Genomic DNA, 26,498 nt, shown 5'->3' with positions numbered 1-26,498 from the left:
TCTATGAAAGCTGTGATGACAAGAGGCTTCCAGGTGTGGGGCTGAAGCAAGTGCTATATTTAGGCGCAAGAAGACCTGACTTGGAAATATTTTTGAGGTACTTTTTAGAAGTGGAATCCTGAATAAGTCATGGAACCAATGAACCTCAGTTTCCCCATGTGTAAAATTGGGGATCTGGACACCATGGCCTTTCAATGCCCTTCCAGTGATAAATCTGTGATCCCATTTAAAGTTATTGTTTGGAATTTTGAGGCAGGAACTCTCCTGAAAGAGCAAAAGGGGATAAGGCTTTCCAATCTGGGCTCTTTCTTAGACCTTCTTCAAGTGAGTGAGAATTTATTAGGGCCTGCTCGGTGCCAGATCTTCTGATAAGCACCAAGGATATTAGGAGAAACAAGGAACAGACAACACATTGACAACAGTGTGGAAACCTGTTTTAGACTGCTGTAATGGAAATGCAAATTTAAAGATCTTCCCTGCCCCTAGGCTGAAGTGCACCTGGAGCCTGGGGTGGGAGGCTTGTTTTTCAGTAGATACTTCCTGATTGGCCAGTGGGTCCAGAAGATTAGTGATTTGATCTGTATTCTGAAAAGCCATTGTCCAGAGTCCCCCCGGCTTTGAAAAACCCAGATGTTGACTGGGTATGGATGTAATGGTTGGACAGTTTGGAAATCTGTCTACTTGATCTGTTTCTGTCTTGATAATTCTGCCTGTATGCTTTGAAGTTCGGGGTGCTTACCTTTTCCCCTGAACAAGGTAAACGATACCTGTTTGACTGATTAAAGTAAGCTTGTTAACCCATTTTGAATTGCTTTCCTTTATCAAAGCAGATCCAAGAACCTGTGTGAGCAGCCACCCTGAGGACGCTTGGGGTGCTTGCTGCTACAACTGCACAAAGTGGAGCTCACTGTGAGAGGGCAGGCCCTAAGACTAAGGAGGACTAGAAAGGCGTATTGTGGAAGGTGGGCTCTGGCTGGGGCTTCAGGGAAGCCAGCACAAGCATTCTAGGCATGGGGCTGGCACAGAGCGTCCCCAGAGTTGGGAGGTGGAGTGTCCTGGTCACCGGACAGAAGGAGGCCTGCACCCCTGAAGTACAGCATGTTTGGGGGGAAAATAAGATGAAAGAAAATGAGAAGAGGAGGAGGAGGGCAGATGGTGAAGAGGCAGGTGATTAACAGCCCAGGGAGGATTTACATGTGATCCTTTTGCCGGGGAGGCAGTCGTACTGTTGTTCAGTCATTTCAGTCACTTCTGCCTCTTCATGATCCCGGCTGGGGTTTTTTGGCAAGATACTGCAGTGGTTTTCCTTTAACTTTTCTGCATCATTTTGCAGATGAGGAAACTGAGGCCAAGAAATCTAAGTGACTTACTGAGGATGACACAGGCAGTGAGGGTCTGAGGCTGGATTTGAACTCAAGTCTTCCTGAGCTTTTCTCTATCCACTCTGCTTCCTAGTTGCCCCAAGGGAGACAGTTAGGGAGGTATCAAAGGATAGCCCTGCTACAGTGGGATTATACAGCCCCAATGTGCGGTGCACCCAGACAGCCTGGCTTTATGGTTTTCCCTCTCTCCATTCAGCAGCATCTCAGGAGTAGCAAAGGTTGCTGCCTTACTTAGAATAAATGCAAGAGTGGGCTTTACAAAAATCATGAATCTGTGCCTCTCCCCTGTTGTCTGAGGCTCCATCTTTGGCTCTTTCTAGGAAAATCATTGTCCAGATTCTTTGAGGTGACAGGTACTCTTAATTTGGAGAAATGGGAAGTAAAAACTCCCCGGTGTCCCATAGCATGTGATGCTTCAGGAGCTGGAAAGAAGGCTCTGTGATCTTCTCTCTGGGTCTGGTCGGGTCCCACCAGGATTTGAACCTGACAAAGGTCGCTCCTTATAGGGTTTATAGTGCAAGAGCCAGAAGCAGAGCTGGGGCCAGAACATGCATTTGTCACCTGAGAGACTAGAGTAGTGGGATTGTGGTAGAGGCTGGTGTCTGGTGTCAGCCCTGGGCCCAGGCAGTCACTCAGGATGCATGGATTAAGCAACTCTAGTTTGTAGGCACTCGACTCAGCTTTTGGAAGGGACAAGTCCGTCCTTGTTGTCAAGCAGCTCCCAATCTGGCATAAAAACATGATGATGGTTTGAGAAGAAGCAACAGATTGGGAACATTGGTCTTAGCTGATTCACAGAAAAGAGGGTGTTTGGGAAGGGAAAGAAATTTTGTTCTATAGGATTTATTGGAACTCAAGGAATGAGGCTAATAATGGTTTAAGAAAAAAAGAGGAGAATTAGGGAGGAAAGAGTCCAAATCAAAATAAGAATGATAAAAACATACGTCAGAGATATTGCAGGTTTTATTTCAGAGCACACAACTAAATTAAGAGAGCAATAAAACAAGTCAAATGAATTTTTGTTTCTTTCCCAGTGAGTGTAAAGGTTCAGTTTACACTACTCTTTTGTCTGTTAAGTATACAATACTATTGTGTCTAAAATATCAATGTACATGCCTTAATTTTAAAATACTTCATTGCTACAAAAATCTAACCATCACCTGAGCCTTCCTGGAGCCATAATCTTGTTGCTTTTAGATGCTCTTGCGCAGAGTTGATGACTGTTGACTGATCAGCCTCATGGTTGCTCAAGTTTGGGGACGACTCTGGCAATTTCCTTATATTGATGATGAAGTTTGCCACATTGATTGATGCTTCTTTTCACTTGAACACTTAGAGCCCATCATGGGATTATTAATTGGCCTCTTTTTTTCAAATACTTTATTAACTTCTCATTTACATCCTTAATTTCCACCAGATTTTGTGTTAAAAATTTTCTCCCCATTTTTCCCCTACCCACCACCCCAAAATAGCAGTCACACAGGATATCCCTTCCTCCAATCTGCTCTCTCCCATATCTTTTCCCATACTTCTTTTGACTTTTCCAGTAGGACATGGTGGATCTCCATGCCCCACTGCCTGTATATCTTCTTTCCCAGTTACATGTAAAATAGTATATATAATTTTAAACATTTTATTTTAAAACTTTGAATTCCAGATTCTTTCCCTTCCTCCCTTGTCACCCACCCTTACTGGGAAGATAAGCAGTTCAGTATAGGTTGTACATGTGTACCTAATACAGAACAATAGCATAGTAGATATATTGTAAAAGACTGACTATATTTCCCTCCTTCCTATCCCACCTCCCACTTGTTCTATTCTCTACTTTGATCCAGTCCCTTTTCAAAAGTGGGTGCTTCCAACTTCCCTCCCCCCCCCAGCCTGCCCTCCCTTCCATCATCCTCCCTCTCATCCCCTTCTCTCCTACTCTTCTGTAGGGTGAGATACCCTATTTGGTGTGTATTTCATTCCCCCACCAAGCCAAATTCAATTCTTCCCCTCCATTTTAACCATTTTCCCTTGCCTCTTCTATATGATAGTTTATTCCATTCTGTTTCTTTCCATCTCCTCTCATTATATTCCTCTCTCACCTCTTAATTTCACCTTTTAAGTATCATCCCTTCCTATTAACTTGGTCCTATGCCCTCTATCTATGTATGTCTGTAAACATATAAACAGACATTCACATATGTATTCATATGCCGCTATACCCTCCGATATAGACATATATTTCAATTCCTTTCAACTATTTTCATACTGAGAAAAGTTTCATCAGTTAAAATTATCATTTTTCCATGTAGGAATGTTAATAGTTCAACTTTGATAAGTTCTTTATGATTTCTTTTCCCTGTTTACCTTCTCATGCTTCTCTTGCTTCTTGTATCTGAATGTCAAATTTTCTATTCAATTCTGTTTTTTTCATTAAGAATACTTGGAAGTCCTTTATCCCACTGAATGACCATATTTTCCCCTGAAACATGATACTTAGTTTTGCTGGGTAGGTGATTCTTGGTTTTAATCCCAGCTCCTTTGACCTCCAGAATATCCTATTCCAGGCCCTTTGATTCCTCAGTGTAGAAGCTGCCAAATCAGGGGCGGCTAGGTGGCATAGTGACTAAAGTGCCAGTCCCGGAGTCAGGAGGACCCGAGTTTGGTTCCGACCTTAGACACTTAACACCCACACAAAAAATCTAGCCAGGTGAACTTGGGCAAGTTATTTAACCCAATTGCCCTCCAAAAAGCAAAACAAAACAAAACAAAAAACTGCCAGATGCTGTGTTATGCTGATTTTGTTTCCACAATATTCAAATTGTTTCTTCCTGGCTGCTTGTAATATTCTCTCCTTAATCTGGGAATTCCGGAACCTGGCTATAATATTCCTAGGAGTTTTCTTTTTGGAATCTTTATTAGGAGGTGATTGGCAGATTCTTTCAGCCTCCATTTTGCCTTCTGGTTCTAAAATATCAGGGCAATTTTCCTTGAGAATTTCTTGGAGGATGATTTCTAGGTTTTTTCTTTGATCATGGCTTTCAGGTAGTCTAATAATTTTAAAATTATCTCTCCTGGATCTATTTTCCAGATCAATGGTTTTTCCCATGAAATATGTCACATTGCCTTCTATTCTTTCATTTGTTTGGATCTATTTTACATCATCTTGATTCTCATAAACTCACTAGCTTCCTTTTGCTCCATTCTAAATCTGAGTTAATGATTCTCCTCATTTAGCTTTTGAGATTCTTTTTCCATCTGGCAAATTTCGCTTTTTAAGGCATTCCTCTCCTCATTGCCTTTTTGAGCCTCTTTTGCCAGTTGACTTAATCTGTTTTTTAAGGTGTGATTTTCCTCAGTCAGTCTGTTGACTCTAATTTTGTAATTTTCTTGCATTGTTCTCATTTCTCTTCCCAATTTTTCATCTTCGGTTTGCTTTGTTTCCTTTGCCTGGTCATGTTGCCCCTAAGTCACTTGACCCCTGGACTTTTTGCCACAGTAAGACTCTGCCACCAGACAGGGGAGCTTTTGTCCCAAATGCTGGGGTTTTCTCATCTGCCATGAGGTATTAGTTGGGTGCCCTCTCTGAAGCATCCGCACACTCTGGCAAGCTGGTCACACACCCCAGAACCTCCACCCTAGACTGCAATCCAGATCCAAGCAGGTTAAAGCAAGAGGGATTACTCCTCAGATGGTCCCTTGGTCCCCATACACTCTGCAGCCTGTGCCCGGACACACCCCCACCTACTGGGTCCCAAAGTTCAGATTGCACTGACCTCACATCTATGTGCTGATACTTCTGGATCTCCACAGCTGCTGGTGATCTGGAGTCCCTCTGGCCGGGGGTTGCTCAGGCCCGCACTGGGGCTAAAACCTCTGGCTCACACAGGCCTGGGCTTGGCTCCCAGAGCGCTGTGCTGGCCAATTCCTGCTGGCATGTCAGGCTGTCCCCAGCCAGAGATTAGCTTCTCTGTGTCATTTTGTGGGTTTTGTAGCTCCAAAATTTGTTCAGAGTCCTCTTTTTGGTGAAGGTGGAAGCCGGAGCCGCGCGGAGGTCTTGCTTCTCCTCCGCCATCTTCTACACACACTAATTGGCCTCTTTTCAATATCATTGTGTGTCAGGGAATAGGAAGACCCAAAGAGAAGAAGGGAAGAAGTCACCATGGTATAATAAAATGAATTTTGTTAATAGCAAAAGAAAAGAAAGTTTGATGGAGAAAGGCCCTCTTGTACTGTGGACAGAGCATGCCCATTTGCAGAGTTGCATTTGTAGACTCAGCTACGCAGAGGTTGGTCATGTTACTCAGCCATTCTAAGCTCATGGCCTGACTTGTGCATATAAGAAGAATGCTGTTCCTGTTATTGTCAGTGGTGTTTCTGAGGATCCAATGTGATTGTCTCTGAAGGTCTTTGTAAATCAAGTTGTCCTGCAGATGTAAACTAATGGCATTTTAAAATGATTTATTTTGTCCATTAGACTTTGAAGAATTTTTTCTTATTCTGGGGAAGCAAGATGTAGATCAGTTAGTTTACTTTATCCCCAAGTAGGAGAGGGAATATAATTACATATTTTGTGTCCATGTTTCTCTGTGTGTATATATATATATATTTTTTTTGTTTGTTTGTTTCTGGCAGAAGGAGAGATTAGACCTAAAATGCTGGAGAGTTCTGAAAAGCCAAACATTTTTGTGAATGAAAATCATGAGAAGACTGTCATAAGTGATGGTGCCTATGACGTCACTGGGAGAGAATGCTGTGGTGTGTTTCTCAGAGTCCACATAGGAGAGAAACCATATGATTATCATCATTGTGGGAAGGATTTGATTCAACAGTCATCCCTTATTAACCATGAAAAAATTCAGACTGAAGAGAAACCACATGAGTGTCCTCAGTGTGATGAAGCTTTTAGTGAATGCTCATCCTTCCTTATCCATAAGAGAATACACAGTGGAGAGGAAAATTATAAGTGTAGTCAATGTGGAAAGGCTTTCAGAGTGAAATGTAAACTTGTACATCAGAGAATGCACACTGGAGAAAACCTTTATGAATGTAAGGAATGTGGAAAGTATTTCAGAACCAACTTTAAACTTACTGAACATCAGAAAATCCACACTAATGAGAAACGTCATGAATGTAATCAATGTGCAAACGCTTTCAGACAGAAATGTAAACTTGTTGTACATCAGAGAATGCACACTGGAGGGAAAACTTCCGAATGTAATCAATGTGGAAAGGTTTTCCAACAAAGGTCCAGTTTAACTGTACATCAGAGAATCCACACTGGAGAGAAACCTTATGAATGTAATCAATGTGGAAAGGCTTTCAGAAATGGGAGTGGTCTTGCTGTACATCAGAGAATCCACACTGGAGAGAAACCTTATGAATGTAAGGAATGTGGAAAGCTTTTCAGAACCAACTTTAAACTTACTGAACATCAGAGAATCCACACTGGAGAGAAACCTCATGAATGTAATCAATGTGGAAAGGCTTTCAGAGTGAAATCTCAACTAGCTGTACATCGGAGAATCCACACTGGAGAGAAACCTTATGAATGTAATCAATGTGGAAAGGCTTTCAGAGTGAAATCTAAACTAGCTGTACATCTGAGAATCCACACTGGAGAGAAACCTTATGAATGTAAGCAATGTGGAAAGCATTTCAGAATCAACTTTAAACTTACTGAACATCAGAGAATCCACACTGGAGAGAAACCTTTTGAATGTAATCAATGTGGAAAGGCTTTCCAACAGAGTTCCTATTTAACTGTACATCAGAGAATCCACACTGGAGAGAAACCTTATGAATGTAAGGAATGTGGAATGGCTTTCAGAAACAACTTTAAACTTACTGAACATCACAGAATCCACACAGGAGAGAAACCTCATGAATGTATTCAGCGTGGTAAAGATTTTACACAGAGATCAAGTATTGTTACACATCAGAAAATCCACGCTGGAGAGAAACCTTATGAATGTAATCCTTGTGGAAAGGCTTTCAGACAGAGGTCCCATTTAACTGGACATCAGAGAATCCATACTGGAAAGAAACCTTATTAATATAATCAGTATTGAAAGTCTTTCAAACTTAGAACCCATCATGACACTGGAGCCGGTGCTCTTACTCGCTGTGCTACCTGGCTGCCCCTAACGGTGCATACTTTTAACCAACAATAACACAAATCAGTATCCCAAAGGTTTTTTTTTTTTTTTAAAGAGGAAAGGAACAATTTATACAATAGTACTCATAATCACTCCTTTTGTGGGTGTAAAGAATTGGAAATTGAGGAGATACCCATTAGTTGGGGAAGGCTCTTTACAAGTCGTGGTGTATAATTGCGATGGAATACTGCAGTGCTATAAGAAATGACAAACAGGGTGACTTCAGAGACACCTAGAAAGACTTACTTAAATAGATGCAGAGTGAAGTGAGCAGAACCAGGAGAACATTGTACACAGTAACAGCAATATGGCAATTTGAATAACAAGTGAATAACTTAGTTACTCTCACAGTACCATGATCTAAGACACTCCAGAAGACTCATGATGAAAAAATGCTATCTCCCTCCACAGAAAGGACTGATTGATTATGAACAAAGACGTAAAGTGTACTGTTTTTCATTTTCTTTTTGGTTCAAGTTCCCCCCCACACACAAAGTGACTAATACGGAAATGCTTTACATGATTGCATATGTCCAACCTATTTCTGATTGCTTCTCCACTGTGGGAGAGGTAAAAGCAAGGAGGCAAGTTGAGAACTGGGAACTTAAAATTTAAGAGAAAAAATAAACAGTAAAATGTTTTTACATGTTGTTGGGGAAAAATGAAGTGTTATTTTTAAAAATCCTAATAAGGGGTGGCCAGGTAGCACAGCGAGTAAGAGCACCGGCCCCAGTGTTGGGATGACCTGGGGACTGAATCCAGGCTCAGACACTTAGCACCCACCCAGAAACACCTGGCTGTGTAAAGCTTGAGCAAGTTACTTAACCGCAATTGCTAAAAAAAAAAAAAAAAAGCCTAATAGCCAATGGCAATTAGGTTGCCAGTAGATAGATAACCAAGTCAAAAGTGAGGAGAACCTAATTTCTGTTCAACCTTAGACAATAACTAGCAATGTGACCCTGGGGAGGTCACTTAAGCTTGTTTGACTTAGTTCCTGGGGAAGGAAATGGCCAATCACTTCAGTATCTTTGCCAAGAAAATCCCAATGAGTATCCCAAAGAGTCAGACCTGACTGAAATAACTTAAAAACAACAACAAATGGCTATTGCCCGATAGATAAATGGTCAAAGGATATGAACAAAGAATTCTCAAAAGAAGAACTGCCAAGTATTCTCAACCACAGGAAGAAATGTTCCAAACAACTAATGCAAGTAAACCAAAACAACACTGAGGCTTCATCTTATAGTCTGAAAAACTGACAAAAATGGCAGCTGTCAATGTTGGAGGAATTGTGGGAAGATGGGCACACCAAGACAATGTTGGGGGAGCAAAAAAAAATGTTAGGATTTCATATAGATCTGAGTTTAAATCCTGCATCAGACATTTCCTGGTTATGTGACCCTGTTAAGTCATTGAACCTGTTTACCTCAGTTTCCTGAACTATGAAACAGAGATAAAAAGAACATCTACCATATAGGATTGTTGTGAACATGGTCAAAAGTGGGTTTTGGGGGCAGCGAATAGAGCACCAGCCCTGGAGTCAGGAGGACCTAAGTTCAAATGGAGCCTCACACACTTAATACTTCCTGGCTGTGTGACCTTGGGCAAGTCACTTAACCCTAAGTGTCCTGTCTTCCTTGCTCCAAAGAGCATTAAAATAAAGTTTATTTTGGGGAGAAAAGTCTCCATTGTGTCTTTTCCTTTGAGAGTGATGCCTGTCTGACAGAGATTGAGTTCCTCCCTTTCCCTGAAGGGAAAAAAAACCCCAAACTCCCAGGGCTTCAAATAGTTCCCCAAAGTCAGCCCTTTCCCTACATCCTCTCTAACAAGGGAAGACCCTTCACAAATGCTAATACACTAACAGCTGAATAAGGCACTCTTTTCTTTGGCCTGGTCCAAACAGCTCTACTAAGGACCTGGGAATGTATGAGTAACCCAGAAGCCAATTTCACCTGTTTTCTTGAGTTGCTATTACTTCTAGAACCACTAGACAAGAGTATGCAGGAGCCTGGGACCCTGACCCCCACCCCAGCTCACAGTATTTGCTCCTTTCACCCCTTGTACCCTTGAGAGTCACACCAGCTATAAAAGCAGAACTGCTTACTGTGCACCAGACAGACAAATTGTTGCAGCTCAGACCCTGGAGGACCAGCAGAGCACCCAGCCTTCAAGGTCTGGCAGGGAGAGCTTGGCCAAAGAAGCAAAAAGGAGGGGAGAGCAGTTCTGTGGATGTAAGGGAGGGGTGCTAGGCATGGATACAGGGAGCAAAGAGAAGACCCCTACAGGACAGAGGAATGAGTGAAGTGGTTGTCTTTGTGCTTCAAGGGTCATGAGGGAAACCTTTCAAAAGTACCCAGTAGGTCAGCAATTGGGACTAGGGAGGGGAATGGTCATTAGTGCTTATGGGTCCAAAGTGCCCTGAATCAATTCCAAGTACAGGAGAAAGCGGGCCAGTCTATTTACTACTGTTTGCAATTTCCTGCCTATTTTTGTAAAGAAACAGTCCTTAGGTAGTGGATTGCAAACCTCACAGACAGTCCCTCTTTTTCTAAGGAAATGGCCTTTTTGGCTGATGTTGGTCCAGTCTGAGGACAGAATGCAGTTCCCTGGGCTGGGGTGTCTGTAGCTCCCAGGGGCCATTCCCTATGGCTACAGGCTCCCTGCTTGGGCCTGGCCTTGATCCTCTGCAGACTGAGCTGGAAAGGGAAAAGGATCCTAGAGGGGCAGAGTGTTTCCCTTTCCTTCCAGGGCGGGAGAGTGGGCTAGAGACAGTTGCAAAGGGTCAGACCCTACCCTCTGAGAAGAGACTCCAATCCACCAGCAGGGTAGGGCTTGACAAAGAAGATGGTCCCTCACTCGCCTGTGGCTCCTCTTTGGTCCCCTTCCCCTCCATTCTCCTTCAGAGACCCTAGAGGCAAAAGTGTTTTGGGATCCTACTTAGGAGGAGACGAGTTAGAGTCTCTATGGCTCCTGACTCAGGATTTCTCTGACCTTCCCTGCCTCCCCTCTCTAACACAATGACACATTATGTAGACAACAGACTGACTGCTGGATCTAGGGAGGAAGGAAGTGTAGGAAGGTTGGGGATGGGGGCACCAGGTTATGACCAGGGAAAGCCTGAGTCTGGGAGACCAAATCCAGTCTGGGATTCAGCCCCCTGCAGGGGTCTGAGGACTCTGAAAAAAGAGGAGGCAGGGAGCAGGAGTCCTGGGGAAGGGGAACACAGGTGGGGGCTGGAGGAAGACATTCTAACCCAGCTCAAGGCAGGGAGCTCAGGGACACTGCATTGACAGAAGGGCTCCAGGGGGACACTGAGCCTGGGAAAGCAGGAGGACTGTGTCCTGGGATCTAACTAGGACTTGGGGAGGACTCCTGGGACCCTCTGGGGCAGCTTAGGCCTGGACTCCCTCAAGGGAGACCAGACACAGGGAGCCAGTGCCTGGGATCTGACAGGGATGCAGCCCAGGGGCTGTTGGTCCAGATAATGGGGGCTGGGCAGGAGCTTTGGTTCCTGCATCCAAAGTGGGATCCTCAGGGTGGGCAGAACTTTATGAATTCCAAGGACATAGTGCCTTCAGTGAGATACTATCTTGAATTATGGGACTTTTCTTTGTCTTCTATAGATGTCATGTCATGTCATGTCATGTTTATTAAAGAAGCACGGACATCTTGGATCTATAATTTCAATGGACACTTTGACATTCTACTATCTTACTATATTTATAATCTATTTAATTTTTCATAATATAGTTAATATATATAAAGAATATAATTTTGGCTGACACAGGCATTCTGAGTCAGGAAGGAAGGGAGGGCTGAGAGGGAATTTTGCCCGTGCTCAGGTTCATTTACAATGCATATCACTACAGGCATGTTCTGCAAGCTTTGAGAGAAATAAACCTGCAGGTGAGCCTAATTCTGTGTGTCATGCTTACAACAGACTCAGTAATGGCTGGCAATAATCAAGTGACTTGATGTTATTTCACTGACACTTTTGCTTTGTGTATTAGAATTGTAACATTATGTGAGAAATATGCTCGCTTGAGAAAGAACAACACTCTTTGTAGAGCCAGGAAAGCTTTTAGTTTTTTAATGCAAGGTTGCAAAGCAGGGTGTTGTACAAAGAGACACACACTAGTGGTGCGCCTTTATACCTGCTCTGGCTGCGAGGTCCCTCCCTCCTCCCAGTGGCTGGTCCTCAGAGGTGAACAACTTCCTGATCCACTTTGTTCATACTAACCCTCTTAACAGGTGCCCCCTCCCACAATACACTTTATGTGCATTCAAATTAAGCCTTGGCTCCGCCTTGGTCAGGGGAGATAATTTTCATAAGGTCATTAAGCATGTACTTCTGCCTTTTAGCAGTGACTTTTGACCCACCTGGAAATGTCCTTAAGCCCAAGACCAGTTCTACCTGGTTTCTGTTAATGAGGTACTTGTGACCCTCTTGGAAAACAATACCCCTTCCCCTATTTCTAATTTGGGACTTGTGACCCTCTTTAAAAAAATCTTGCTACCTCTGATGCTTACGATTGTCATTTTTATGTTTCTATTTGTTTGTTACTCATTTAGGGATTTGGGGAAACCATTGCAGAAACTGTGCTCACAATGTGAAAAAAGTTATTTCTAGAGGGACATGTAACTGTAACCTTAGAAGAATAACTTTTCTTCTGATCAGAATACTGTGAAATGATGAATTAAACTGTAAGAGTATGATTAAAATGTTTAAAACACTTTTACATATTCAATTGGATATATTGTGCTTTAAAATGAATAGTAATTTATTACTATTTATTTAGTAGTACTAGTCATAATTTTACTATTTTTACTAATTTACTATATTTACTAAATAGCAACTTATTACTATTTATTTAAAATAAATAGTAATTTTTTTTTGAGAAAAATACGAAGGACCTTGTAAATTCTTCATTCAGGCTTTCACTCTGATTAAGGAGGCAAATCTCAGGACAAAAATAATTTAAAAGTCTCTATTATCTTATGTCAAGGTAGCAATACTTTGAGGGGTTGATCACCTTAGGTCAGCATGGGATTCCAGATGAAAGCAGCTTTTACTGATACCTTTTGTAATGAGATAAAAGAAATTTGGAAAGGTCCATGGCAATAAAACAGGATGGGCCATTGCATCTCAGTAGCTCCCAAGGACCAGGAAGTAAGGGCTACCAGGTGCACATAGGCAGGGGGAGATGGACTAGGCAATGAATAGAAGGAAGTAAAAAAGCAGCAGACTGGCTGATGCTCCCCCAACACTGACCAATAAGCAGGTCTGGGAACAGTGGGTCACTTAGTCTGTATGACGTTCAATATTATGTCTGAAGTTCTTTGGGAGCTTACCAAGTGAGGGTCTTGGGATCTTCTCTTTGGGCATGGTCACAAAATCTTAGGAACCCTGGGGAAGGAGCCACTGAAAAACAGGTGTCTAATTCTAAAGTGATGAAATGGTTCACTGAGTAATCAAGACCTCTCCCAGCTGAAGGGGGGGACAGAGGGGCAGAGTGGGGGAGAGACCCTGTGGAAGGGGCAGTGAACAGAAGCCAGGAGCTGTGTGTTACCTGGGGTCTGACCTTCCTGGGACCTGCATCAGCAGAACTGGCTTCCAGAAGGGAGAGATATCTCAGCTCCAAAGGAAGGTAGAGTGAGCTGTGCTCTAGGGGAAAAAGGCAGAGACATCAACTCCGGGGGAAGAAGGCTGTACCAGTTTGGTTACTCCTTTGCTTCTAATACAGGAGCCATTTTCATCTGATGGATTGTCTGACCTCTGATTATGAAAAGTATAAAATCACAGTGGAATAAGATGTAGCAAAGTGACTCCTTTGAGTTGTCTTCTGAGGAAACCCCAGTCTTGGTTCCCAATAGGCCTTCTTCCTTGACCAGAACTGATAGTGTCAGATCGTGGGTACAGAAAATAAGAGAATGTCTCAGGTCCTCTGGAACTGGGGACTCTATCAAGTTAATTCAAGAATGCTTTACCAATCAGTAAACAAGTATTCAGCACCTACTATATACCTGCGAGAGAGTTAAGGACTGAGGATACAAAGAAAGATTAAAGAGTCCCTCCATCAACGAGCTCATATTCTACTGGATCAAGTCAAGTGCACAGGCATTTATGAAGTTCTAGAAACAAGCAGACTCTGGAGGTCCCAGTAGTGAAAAAGAAAACACATACACATATTATAATGGTAAGGGAATTTGAAGATCTTCCCTGACCCTTAATGGGCTGCCCTTGGAGCCCAACAAGAGAAGGTTGCTTAAGGGAGGCTTGTTTTTAGGAAGACCCATACCTCTTGTTAATTTGTAATTAGGCAGTGGGGCACAAAGGCTGGGATATCTTCTGACCCTGGAGAAGGGTGTATATATTGTGAGGTAGGTTTTGCTTTGGAGCTCAGTCATGGGAAGAGTTGTATGATTTGGTCAGATGAGACCCTGGGCTCAGGTGTTGGTGCTTTTCTCTCTGGAAATTAACTATGTATGTATGTGATGGTCAGACAGCTAGAAGCCCTGTGTGTTGCTCTTCGAATTGTGTTATTTTCTCTATCTGCATGCAGCTAGCATGAGTGAAAGAGGGGCATTTGTGCCTAAGGGGGCCTGTTTTGTGTTGAAGGCCTGAGGGAGGAAAGACTTGGGAATGTTGGTGTTTGCTGCATTGGTTATGTATACCAAGTTCTTGGTTAATGCCAAAGAGCAAGTAAAAAGTCAGTGTGGAACTTTGTTGGAATTGGGGGGGGAGAGCATGGTCTGGCCACTGCCCCCAGGGCAAGAAGTGGTAAAGGTGCAGAGGCTGCAGCTGCTGCCATGTGGCTGCTTCCAGAGCCCCTCTCCTGCAGATCATATGGGGACCAAGTGACCATTGAATTGCTCTTGCTTTAACCTGCTTGGATCTGGATTGCTGTCTTGGGTGGTGGTCCAGCAACAGCTACTGGGGGCTCCATAGAGGGCACCCAACTAATAGCTCCGGCAGCAGCCAAAACCCCAGTGATTTGGGACAAAGCTCCCCTTTCTGGAAGCAGAGTTCTACCATGGCAAAGAGCTCAAAAGTAAAGTAATTGACTGGCAACATGAGCAAGGTGAGGAAGCAAAATAATCAAAACTATAAAACCTTAGATTCCTGTTTTGGGGACAAGAAGGATAAAAGCATGAAATGGGAGGAAAACAATGAAGTTACAATTCCTGCATAAAAAGCCTGAAAGAAAAATAAGAATTCCTTACAGGCCATGGAGGAGCTCAAGAAGGATTTTGTAAATCAAGTAAGGGAAGTGGAGGAAATATTGGGAACAGAAATGAGAATGATACAAGCAAATCAGGAAAAGAGAGACAACAACGTGACTGAAGAAAATACACCTTAAAAAATAGATTAACTGAGATGGCAAAAGAGGCACAAAAAGCCAATGAGGAGAAGAATGCCTGAAAAAGCTGATGGCCAAATGGAAAAGGAATCTCAAAAGCTCACTGAAGAGAATAATTCCTTCAGAATTAGACTGGAGCAAATGAAGCTAGTGAGTTTATGAGAAATCAAGACACTATCAGAGAGATCCAAACAAATGAAAAAATAGAAGGCAATGTGAAATATTTCATTGGAAAAACCACTGCCCTGGAAAATAGATCCAAGAGAGATAATTTTAAAATTATTGGACTACTTGAAAGGCATGATGTGATAGTAATGGCAATTAAAGATTCCCCTGTATTGGCTTGGTTTTCAAATTGATTGTGTTAAAACCCAGAGTTTGTTAATCCCACCTGTGGGATGGGCTTGTTGATGTGAAAAGAAAGTCCTGAATTGGGAGGAGCTGGTGATGTAGATTTGGAGAGACACTAGAGAGAGGCGGAAGATCTTTTTTTTGGAAGCAGCACCTCGTGGAGAGAGAGAGACTAAGAGAATTGCTGGTGGCCGCTTTGATTTGCCCTGGACTTTTGAGACCTGCCCCCTGAGCTGCCAAGGACTGAGGAGACATGGCTGTTTTGCTGGTACTTTGTCTGTCTGTTTTGATGTTATTTTGCCAGATTTGTCCACTGGTGAAAGACTGTCCTTTTGTTGAAGAAGTCCTGGAACCTGGCTGTTCGCTAAGAAGGCCTGCGACTGCCCTGCAGACAGAGAGTGAATACTGTCCACTGGTGAGGGACAGTACTGTTGTTGCAGGGGTCTGGAGACTGTCCTGCAGACAGAGTGAATACTGTCCACTGGTGAGGGACAGTGCTGTTGTTGCAGGGGTCTGGGAGCCTTTCTGTTGGTTCAGAAGCCCTGAAGAAGGATTTTCTTGTTGTATGTTTACAGAAATCCTGGGAGAGGGCTTTGCTAATGTGTTCAGGGGTTCTAGGACTGTTCTACAGACAGAGGATAAATTTATGAAGGGACTGGCAATGTATCTTGTGGCTTTGCTAAGCCTTGTCTCCCCAGGAACTAAGATTGCTGAGAACTTGCCTCGTGTCAAGATGAAGAAAAGACCTCCATTTGGGTATTAAGTGCTGTGTTTAAACTTGATGTAACTCTGGGGTAGATTCAATTGTGATCCAGGGGTGGGGAACTTTTGACCTTTTTGTGTTCTATGGTTGAGCAAATGAATGTATTTTACTTATGTTTGGAAACTAATCTCCATTTGAGAAGAGGGGCTTTGTGGTGGACTAAAAGAAGGTATAGCCTAGGGGTGAAGTATTTAGACCAGGAACTTTGTAATTGATTGAATGATTGGAAGATCCTGGGGTGGGGTAGTCCTTGGAGATTATTTAATCACACTTAGTAAATGCTGTATTTTGAATGATGTCATGTTTTGATCTTCTCTGTTCTTGGTTTGTCACTGAATAAAATAGAGAGCACCTATGCTGGTATTTTGAACCTGGGAAGTTGCCTTTGCTTGGCATTACATTACACATGATCAAAAAAAGAACCTAGAAATCATCCTTCAAGAAGTTCTCAATGAAAATTGCCCTGATGTTTTAGAACCAGAGGGCAAAATAGAGTTTGAAAGAATCCACCAATCACCTCTTTTAAAAGATCCCAAAAAGAAAACTCCTAGGAATATTATACGCAAATTCTATAGTTACCAGGTCAAGGAGAAAATATTACAAGCAAACAAGAAGAAACAATTTGAATATTGGGGAAACACAATCAGTATAACACAGAATCTAGCAGCTCCTATACTGAGGGATTGAAGGGCTTGGAATATGATATTCCGGAGGCCAAAGGAGCTGGGATTGAAACCAAGCATCACATACCCAGCAAAACTGAGTATAGTGCTACAGGGAAAAATAGGGTCATTCAATGAAATAGAGGACTTTAAAACATTCTTGTTGAAAAAAACCTGAGCTGAACAGAAAATTTGACTTTCAAACATAAGAAGCAAGAGAAGCATGAGAACGTAAGCAGGAAAAAAGAAATCATAAGGAATTTATTAAAGTTGAACTATTTACATGCCTACATGGAAAAACGATAATTGTAACTGATGAAACTTTTCTCAAAAATTATTTTAAGGGAATAGAAATATATATACATATATGGGTATATGGTCATATGAATACATATGTGAATGTGTATATATGTTTACACGTACACATAGAGGGCAAAGGACCAATTTAATAGGAAGTGATGATACTTAATAGGTGAAATTAAGAGCCTAGAGAGGAATATAATGAGAGGAGATGGGGAGAAACAGAATGGGGTAAACTATCTCATGTAGAAGAGGCAAGGGAAATGGTTAAAATGGAGTGGAAGAACAGGAAGGCAAAAAGGTAAAACCTTATTCTCATTGAATACATACACACTAAATAAGGTATCTCACCCTACAGGAAAGTAGGGGAGAAGGGAATAAGAGGGGGATGATGGAAGGGAGGGAAAGCTGGGGGGGAGGGAAGTTGGAAGCGCCCCTTTTGAAAAGGGACAGGATCAAAGTAGAAAATAGTGTAAGTTGGATGTGAAATAGGAGGGAGGGAAATATAGTCAGTCTTTTACAATATATCTACTATGGTAATGTTTTGCATAGGTACTGAATTGCTTATCTTCCTAGTAAGGGTGGGTGACAAGGGAAGAAGGGAATGAATCTGGAATTCAAAGTTTTGAAATCACAAGTTAAAAAAAAAATATATATATATACACACACACACACACACATACACACACTATTATTAATACTATTTCATATGTAATTGGGAAATAAAATATACAGGCACTGGACATAGATCCACCATGCCCTATTGGAAAAGTCAAAGGGGGTATGGGAGAAGATATGGGAGAGAGCAGATTGGAGGGGGGGATATCCTGTTGGACCGCTATTTTGGGACTGTGGGTAGGGGAAAAATTTTGTAACTCAAAGTCTGGCAGAAATGAATGATACAAACCAGAAGTTAATAAAGCATTTGGAAGAAAAAAAAAAGAAAATCATGAAAAGAGATTCAACAATGTGACTGAAGAAATTAACACCTTAAAAAATACACTAACTCAAGTGGCAAAAGAGGCACAAAAAGCCAATGAGGAGAAAAGTGCCTGAAACAACTGATTGGCCAGATGGAAAAGGAATCTCAAAAGTTCACTGAAGAGAATAATTGTGTCAGAATTAGCCTGGAGCAAATGGAAGCTAATGAGTTTATGAGAAATCAAGATACTATCAAAAAAATCCAAACAAATGAAAAAAAAGAAGGCAGTGTAAACTATCTCACTGGAAAAACTACTGACCTGGAAAATAGTTCCAGGAGAGATAATTAAAAAATTATTGGACTACCTGAAAGCCATGATCAAAAAAAGAACCTAGAAATCATCATTCAAGAAGTTCTCAAGGAAAATTGCCCTGATGTTTTAGAATCAGGGCAAAATAGAAATCAAAAGAATTCATTGATCACCTCTTTAAAAACATCCCAAAAAGAAAACTCCTAGGAATATTATACACAAATTCCAGAGTTCCCAGGTCAAGGAGAAAATATTACAAGCAAACAAGGAGAAACAATTTGAATATTGGGGAAACACAATCAGGATAACACAAGATCTGGCAGCGTCTACATTAAGGGATCAAAGGGTTTGGAATATGAGATTCAGGAAGTCCAAGGAGCTAGGATTAAAACCAAGAATCACCTACTCAGCAAAACTGAGAATAATGTTTCTGGGGAAAATATGGTCATTTAATGACATATAGGACTTTCAAGCATTCTTGATGAAAAAAACCAGAGTTGCATAAAAAATTTGACTTTTTCATATACAAGAAGCAAGAGAGGCATGAGAAGGTAAACAGGGAAAAGAAATCATAAGGAACTTATTAAAGTTGAACTATTTACATGCCTACATGAAAAAGTATAATTTGAACACATAACTTTTCTCAGTATAAGGATAGTTGAAGGGATATATGTGTGTATATGTATATATACACACACATATGTATGTTTATATAAGAGGATTTTGTGCATTTAAATATATGTGAGTGTATGTATATATGGGTACTTGTATACATAGACAGAGGGCCCAGGATCAGTTGAATAGGAAGGGATGATATTTAAGGAGTAAAATTGAGAGGTGAGAGAGGAATATAATGAGAGCAGATAGGGAGAGACACAATAGGGTATATTATCTCATATAGAAGAAGCAAGGGAAAAGTGTTACAGTGGAGGGGAAGAACAGGAAGGCAAAAGGGAATGGGTCAACCTTACTCTCATTGCTTTTTGCTCAAGGAGGGAATAACATACACCCTAAATTGGATGTCCTAGCCTAGAGGAAAGTAGGGGGGAAGGGGATAAGAGGGTGGATGATAGAAGGCAAGGCAGATTTGGGGGGAGGGTGGTTAGAAGCACACACTTTTGTAAAGGGACAGGGTCAAAGGAGAAAATAGAATAAGTGGGGGGTGGGATAGGATGGAGGGAAATATAGTCAGTCTTTCACAATATAACCACTATGGAAATGTTTTGTGTAACTATGCATGAGGGAAGAAGGGAAAGAATCAGGACTCCAAAGTTTTAAAATCAAATTTTTCATATTGTGTGTGTGTGTGTGTGTATATATATATATATATATATATATATTTTTTTTTTTTTACATGCAACTGGGAAATAAGATATGCGGGCATTTTGGTATGGAGATACATCTTATCCTATTGGAAAGATGGAGAGGGGTTGGGGGAGGATATAGGATAAAGCAGATTGGGCCAGGGTTATTCAGTGGGATTGCTGTTTTGGGTTGGTGGGTAGGGGAAATATGAGGAGAAAATCTGTAACTCAAAACCTTGTGGAAATGAATGTTGTAAACTATAAATAAGCTAAAAAATAATTTTTAATTAAAAAAAGAAAAAGCAAATAAGATAGGTAAAAGAAAATTAGGGAAACAAGTGAGATTTATGCAACTGAATCATTTTAAACTGGATCAGCGCTTAGAAAAGGAAAACAATTCATTAATAAAAGGAAGTGGACAAATGAAAAAGAAAGTACAAAAACCCAGTGAAGAAAATGAATCTTTAAAAAGTAGAATGGGGGTGACTAGGTGGCACTTCCTTTGTTCCCTCTCAATCTGGTATCAGAGGCAATATCTTCATTCATGAGTATGCTGGTTTTGAGCATTTATCAGTTACTAGAAAGGGAAAAGTGCTGGTCTCCTGTGTCCCAGAGACAGGGTCCTCCTGCTGCCACATTTTCCTATAAAAGGTCCATACATTGTGTGAAGAGAACCAGGAAGTTGCCTGGTTGCCCCTGAAGGTGTCTCTTGCCAATTCTAGGTAGCTTGAAGTCCCAGATGAGATCAGTGTTGAAATATTTCAGGGGTGGAAATCTTCCCACATGATGTAGTCCAGTCTGTCCCTGGACATGAATTTTTTCTGACAAATATCTACAAACTGCTCAGGCAGCTTTTTCCAGCACCCCTTCCTCCGTGGGAGGGGCCACGTATTTAGGGCATTCTTCTTAGAGAGCAGTCTCAGTTTGTAGCTCCTGGCTGAGCCTGGTAGGCAAGTTTGACCTTTATCGTCCTCGCCCCGCCCATCCTGCTCAGACCAGGCTCAGTTCCAGGCTGGACTACATTTCCCAGAAGGCAGGTCTTCTACACCGGAAGTGGCCCTCCCTGGGAATTCAAGGAGAGCCCTGGACACTTGGCTTCTTGCCGAACGTCCGGGAGGCCCCAAGGAGCTGCTTCCGGTCACGTGCCTTCTGGAGCTCGTGCAGTTTCCCTGCTGTCCTGGGGCGGGATTAGGTTATGTGAGCTCTGGGGGCAGGAGGTGCAGGTGGGACCGTGTTCCTGCTCCAGGTAAGGGGGCTTGTCAGGTGAAGCCAGGGGGAGCCTTGAAGCGCCCTCTGCCCTGGCCCTGTGCTTGCAGCTCCCTGGTTCGGTGGCCCCACAGCCCCGCCGCCCTCCCGGCTCCTGCCCCAAGCCTGTCCGGGCGCAGGCTCTTCCCAGACCGGGGTCACCCTCCAGGTTTACCCTGGGCCCCCGCAGCCCCGCTCCCGGCCTCCCCTGCAGCGCCAGGTGTTTTCTGGCTCCCTGACCCCAAGCTCCTCTCCAGCCCCGCTCAGTCCCTGCGCTACTTCCCTACCAGATCCTAGCACTGGGTTCCCCAGAGGGACCCAGGAGTCCCCCCTACCTCCTAGTCCTGCCCCCAGTCTGTTCTGCAGAAACTGGGTCATGGCTTGTTGCACCACAGAAGCCTGGAGCCCCGGCAACAGAGACCTTGTTACCCCATGCCCTCCCACTGCTCTGGGGCCCCATAAAGACACTGCCCTCCCTGAATGGTGTGAACTCTCCCTGAGTGGACAGCCACCCTCCTATCAGACTGAAGGCACCTTGCTTTGGTTCACAAGTTTGTGGAACAGTGACCTGGACATTCTCATCACCTCCCAGCCTGAGTTACAAATCTTCATTTTAGCCTCCATTCATAGTGTGGGCTCTCACTCCAAGGCCATCCTTGGACTGCCTGGCAAAAGGTTCTCTGAGTCCCGACAGAGCTTTTCCAAGCCTCTTCCCCTCTCACTCCTCCCCCATCCATCCCCCAACACCATGGGTGGGGCCATCGCCTCTGACTTCCCTCTCTCCTTATCTCTCAATTGGCTCCAGGACTTTGGGACTCCTGACTGACTGCTCTCCCCTCCAGTGCCTTTGGGCTCCTCTGACCCTCCCCACCTTTTCAGCTTCCTTTCCTGTGCTGTCTCTTTCTATCAGAGGGCAAAGACTGTCCTTCCACTTCTGTCTTTGAATCCTCAGACCTCAGCATGATATCTGGCTTATTCACCACTGACTATGATAGGCCACCCAAAGTCTTAGGGGCTGCTAGGTACCAACATAGTCCTTTTAGGGACATGTGTACACATATACACACATGGATACATATATACATGCATACACATGCATGCACACATGCATACACGTGTAAACACATGTAACTACATTTCCTTATTATTTTAGCAAATTTAGGAGTCTTCCATTTAGATCTCTCAGGCCTAGATAAATCTACAATTAAGGAAAAGAATAGAATTTTAGAACAATTAGCTATGATAGACCCCTGGAGCAATCTGAAGGAGAATGGGATAGAGTATACCTATTACTCACATATGCCTGGCACCTCCACAAACTTTGACCATGTAATAGGGCACAGAATCCTCACAGGAATACAGATGAACAAGCTTATAAAATGCACCTTTTCCAGTCCAAAAGTCAGGCAGTGATGGGGAATGCATCACCAGTCTGCTGCGTTGGTACTGTCTGCTAATTGTAACATTGCAAACGTAGAGGAAATTTAAGGGGTCCCTAGAACTTGTCTTTTTGGGTTGTGATATCATGTCACACCCATCTCTTCTGTTCCTGTTAGCCCTTGTGGGTCAGTGATTAGGGAGGGACTGAGAGGCAACCCCTCTTTTGCTGGCCTGGGCCTGTCAAAATGGCCTTTCATTTCTTTACAAAAGTTATCAATCAAAGGTGGCTCCTTCTTAAATCCCTTGAGAATCTGCCCTTATAAGAGCCTCAGTATGTTGTCAGCCAGTTATGTTATCAGAAACTTATTTTAATTCTCTTTGTCATAAATTTTGACTTCCTAATTCAGGTAAAAGCCTGAACAAAGAATTGACCTTTCAACAATAAGGAGAATTCCCAAGGTCCTTTGGACTTCCCTTGAAGAGTAAGTTGTATTGTTGATATTAATTTTATTATTTTAAAATAATTTAATTTTTAATTTATGGATCAAAACAAGCATTTCTGTAGCATAGTATAATAAAGAAGATGATTGTATGTAAAGCTACAAATCTTCTGCAAATACCCGCAAATAGGCCAACTTGACATTCCTTTCTTTGTTTTTCTTACCTCAACCCCAGCGCTGGCCCTGACCACCATTAGACAAACACTCATTTATATATAGGTATATATGGATGCCTGTGTAAAATTATTCCATATAATTTCTTTTTGTCAGTTCTTTCTCTGTAGCCCAATGATTCCTTTTTTATATGTCCTTTATAGTTAATTTGGATATTTATAGTACATAAAATACCTTATTCTCTTAAAGTCCTTAATGTGACATTCTTCTTACTGTCTACAATGTTCTCTTGGTTTCACTGTGTTATTTTCTAAAATCAGTGAGCTCCTCATCTCTTATAGCACAATAGTATACCAGTGCATTCATGTACCACAATTTCTTTGGGCATTCCCCAACTGATGGGAATCCCTGCAATTTCCAAGGTCAGATTTGGGAGAGTGGTTCCAATGTGGAAGAATTAACTGAGGTGACATTTTCTTTTGCCATTGAGAGCTTTGATTTAGGTGAAATCACAAGGAAGGACCTTCGCTGTAGGCTTGGGGCAGAGGAAAGTTAGAGGTATTGGGGGGGAGTAGGCCTATAGAGACAGAAAGCCCTACAGCCTGCAGATGTTCAGGATGATGATGTGGTCTTAGGGTTTATGGCAGTTAAAGATTAAGGACAGGTGGAGGTGAAGAAGGTTAAAGGTTAGGGACAAGAGGGACACAGGATAAGGGAGACAAAAACAGGCCTTTGGTACAAGGTAAGAAGTTTTATGGTTTTTCAGGTGGAGGGGGAAAGGAGTTTAGGATGTTCACGAGTTACAGGATGAGCTAGAGAATGAGGCTCCCTCAGGAGGGGCCTCACAAAGTCCTGGAAAAGCAAATCTTAATATCCTTTTTACCCCCCAGGGCACCATTTGTATCCACTTCACAGTCAGATCCCAGGCACTGGCTCCCTGTGTCTGGGCTCCCTAGGGGGATTCCAGGCCTAAGCTCTTCCAGTGGCTCCCAGGAGTCCTCCCCAGCTGCTGGTTAGTCCCCAGGACACAGTCCTGCTTTCCTAGGCACAGTGTCCCCCTGGAGCCCTTCTGTGACTGCAGTGTCCCTGAGCTCCCTGACATGAGCTGGGGGGTGGGGTGGGGTGGGGAATGATTTGGGGAGGCCTTTGGCTGGTTCATAATCCTTTTCTAAAGATGCAATTGTATGTCCTTTTAGAAATCATTTTTTTTTCAATTTAAAAGCATAACTTATAGGGTGATTTCCCCCAAATTCCCAAATGAGAAAAATTAGAAACAAAATAATAACATTAATAATGATAGTTTTTATACATGAAACCAAATGGCCAAGTAACATCGATTCAGTTGGTTATGTTAGTTAGAATTAGTGTGGACATAAAAGCCACTTTATCCATGTCTCCCTCTGACCCTGTAGGCTGAATGCATTCAGAGGGAACAAGAGGGTAATTCTGATCCACTTACATTGAATTCTCATTCTTTCAGCTCCTAAACACATCCCCTGAAACACTAAATTTTACATTAAGGGCTGATCTGGCCTTAGAGGGTCAAACATCCTGATGATGTTCCTGGGACCTGACTTTCCAGGAGCCCCATTGTAATTTAAATTGGGAGAAATGTGCTGACACACATGACTGCATGTCTGCACAGCCTCCATTCTGAAGCTCAGCAGGACTCAGTTTCCCTCTGCATCTCTTCCTTGCCTGGAAATCTCCAGGTTGCCTCTTCCTTGCTCTCCCCCTCCCACCTCCTAAAGTCCCCAGTTGTTCCTCCAATAAGGAATCAGGTGGTAGTGATGGGGGGGAGGTGCTCTCAGTGCTGGCCAGCCTGGTGGGTGAGGCTGCAGGTGCAATCAGATCCCTGGGGTAGAGTATGGAGGCCTGGGAGGGGTCTAGGGCAGGAGAGGGCTCATCCCAGTGGCCAAGGCCTTCCAGGTGATGGAGGGCAGGGCTTGGGGAGCAGAGGCAGTGTAGCAGCAAGCACCCCAAGCGTCCTCAGGGTTTGCAGCTACCACAGGTTCTTGGATCTGCTTTGTTAAAGGAAAGCAACTCAAAATAGGTTAACAAGCTTACTTTAATCAGTCAGACATATATCGTTTACCTTGTTCAGGGGAAAAGGTCAGCATCCCGAACTTCAAAGTATACAGGCAGAATTATCAAGACAGAAACAGATCAAGTAGACAGCTTTCCAAACTGTCCAACCATTACATCCATACCCGGTCAACATCTGGGTTTCCACATCTGGGTTTTTCAAAGCGGAGGGGGGGGGGGGCTGGACAACGGCTTCCCAGAATACAGATCAAATCACAGAACACTTCTCAAAGTGAGTCCCCAAAACAAAGCCTCACATCAGGGCTTATATAGCCTTCTCCTGGCTCAGAGAATGTAACAACCTTATTGACTCACTGGCCAATCAAGAAGTATCTACTGAAAAACAAGCCTCCCACCCCAGGCTTCAGGTGCACTTTAGCCTAGGGGCAGGGAAGATCTTCCAAATTTGCATTCCCATTACAGGCAGGTAGGGAACTGACCTGCTAGCCCTGGATGTGATTGGAGGAAAGGGCCCAAAGCAGAGCCTCTGAAACTGGGCAGAGGGTGGGAGGACCCTCCCAGAAGGGTCTGACTGAAACAGGATGTTGGGCTGAGACTGGGCTGCCTTCTTCCTTTCCTTTTAGCCCAGGTGTCTCTGCCTTCTTCTCTCAGAGTTGAGATCAGGCTGCCTTCTCCTGGAGCTGAGATCTCTGCCTTCTAGACCCCAGCTCTGTGCCTGCAAGCCCCAGGTAACTCTGAGCCAGCCCCTCACAGACCTGCTGGCTTCTGTTGGCTGTCCCTACCTTGGTCTTCTCCTCCTCCTACCCTGACCACGTAGTGAGAGCCCTCCAGGTCAGCCCTGAGCAATCTTCCCTCCCAGGCCTGGCTGCTGAACAAGCTTCCATCCCCTAATTATGTTCCACACTCCCAATCACTTCCCAAATGGCTGGAATCTTCCTCCCCAGACTTAAGATTGAGTCACTCTTTCCCAAAACTCAAACCTTACCCACAGGACCTAGGAATCATGTCTCCCTGCCCCCAGCTTTTGTTTCGAGATTCAGATGTTCTCCCTTCACATCAAGCCCCCTGTAAGGACCTGAATTTCTGCCCGTCCTGAGGACCCCACTTTGGACACAGAAATCCAGGCTTCTGTCTGACCCCCCTCACCTGGACCCACAGCCCCTAGGCTTCTTACCTATCAGATCCCCTGCACTGGCTCCCTGTGTCTGGTCTCCCTTGAGGAATTCCACTCCTAACCTCTACCAAAGGGTCCCAGAAGTCCTCCCCTGTGACTAATTAGACCTCAGGACACAGTCTTCTTGCTTTCCCAGGCTCAGTGTCCCCCTGGAGCCCTTCTCCCACAGCAGTGTCCCTGAGGTCCCTACCATGAGCTGGGTTAGAATGTCTTCCTCCCAGCCCCTATCTGTGCTCCCCTTCCCCAGACCTCCTGCTGACCTGCCCCCTCTTTTTTCAGAGCTCTCAGGCCTCCTGCCAGGGGGCTGAATCCCCGACTGAATTTGGTCTCCCAGACTCAGGTTTCCCCTGGTCTTCCCTTAGAACCTCCATCCCAGATCCCTCCCATCCCCAATTTCCCCAACTTCCCTCCTCCCTAGATCAGTCAGTCTGTTATCTAGACAATGTGTGTGTGTTAGTTGGGGAGAGGGGAGGCAGGGAGGGCAGAGGACCAACTAGGGGGAGATCTCTGCTTCAGGAGCCATTGAGGCTCTGACTAC

At 43.4% G+C, this 26,498-nt stretch overlaps 1 long non-coding RNA gene and 1 pseudogene across 1 annotated transcript; both read left to right on the top strand.

Annotated features, from left to right (window-relative positions):
- The window catches only part of LOC138173106 (zinc finger protein 850-like), a 784,878-nt pseudogene that overhangs the window by 746,424 nt on the left and 11,956 nt on the right, over positions 1 to 26,498 (top strand).
- On the top strand, positions 19,827 to 25,790 carry LOC138173108 (uncharacterized). Its single transcript, XR_011171321.1, has 3 exons — positions 19,827 to 20,747; positions 22,534 to 22,608; positions 25,410 to 25,790. It is a non-coding gene; the product is annotated as an uncharacterized lncRNA (long non-coding RNA).

The sequence above is a fragment of the Petaurus breviceps genome, unplaced genomic scaffold (genome assembly GCF_028583685.1).
Source record: "Petaurus breviceps papuanus isolate PSGF00001 unplaced genomic scaffold, PetGlider_PUasm1.0 563, whole genome shotgun sequence".
In the NCBI taxonomy this organism is placed as follows: domain Eukaryota; kingdom Metazoa; phylum Chordata; class Mammalia; order Diprotodontia; family Petauridae; genus Petaurus; species Petaurus breviceps.
The sequence above is the reverse complement of the archived record's forward strand: the minus strand, read 5'-3'. Positions and strand labels throughout refer to the sequence as shown.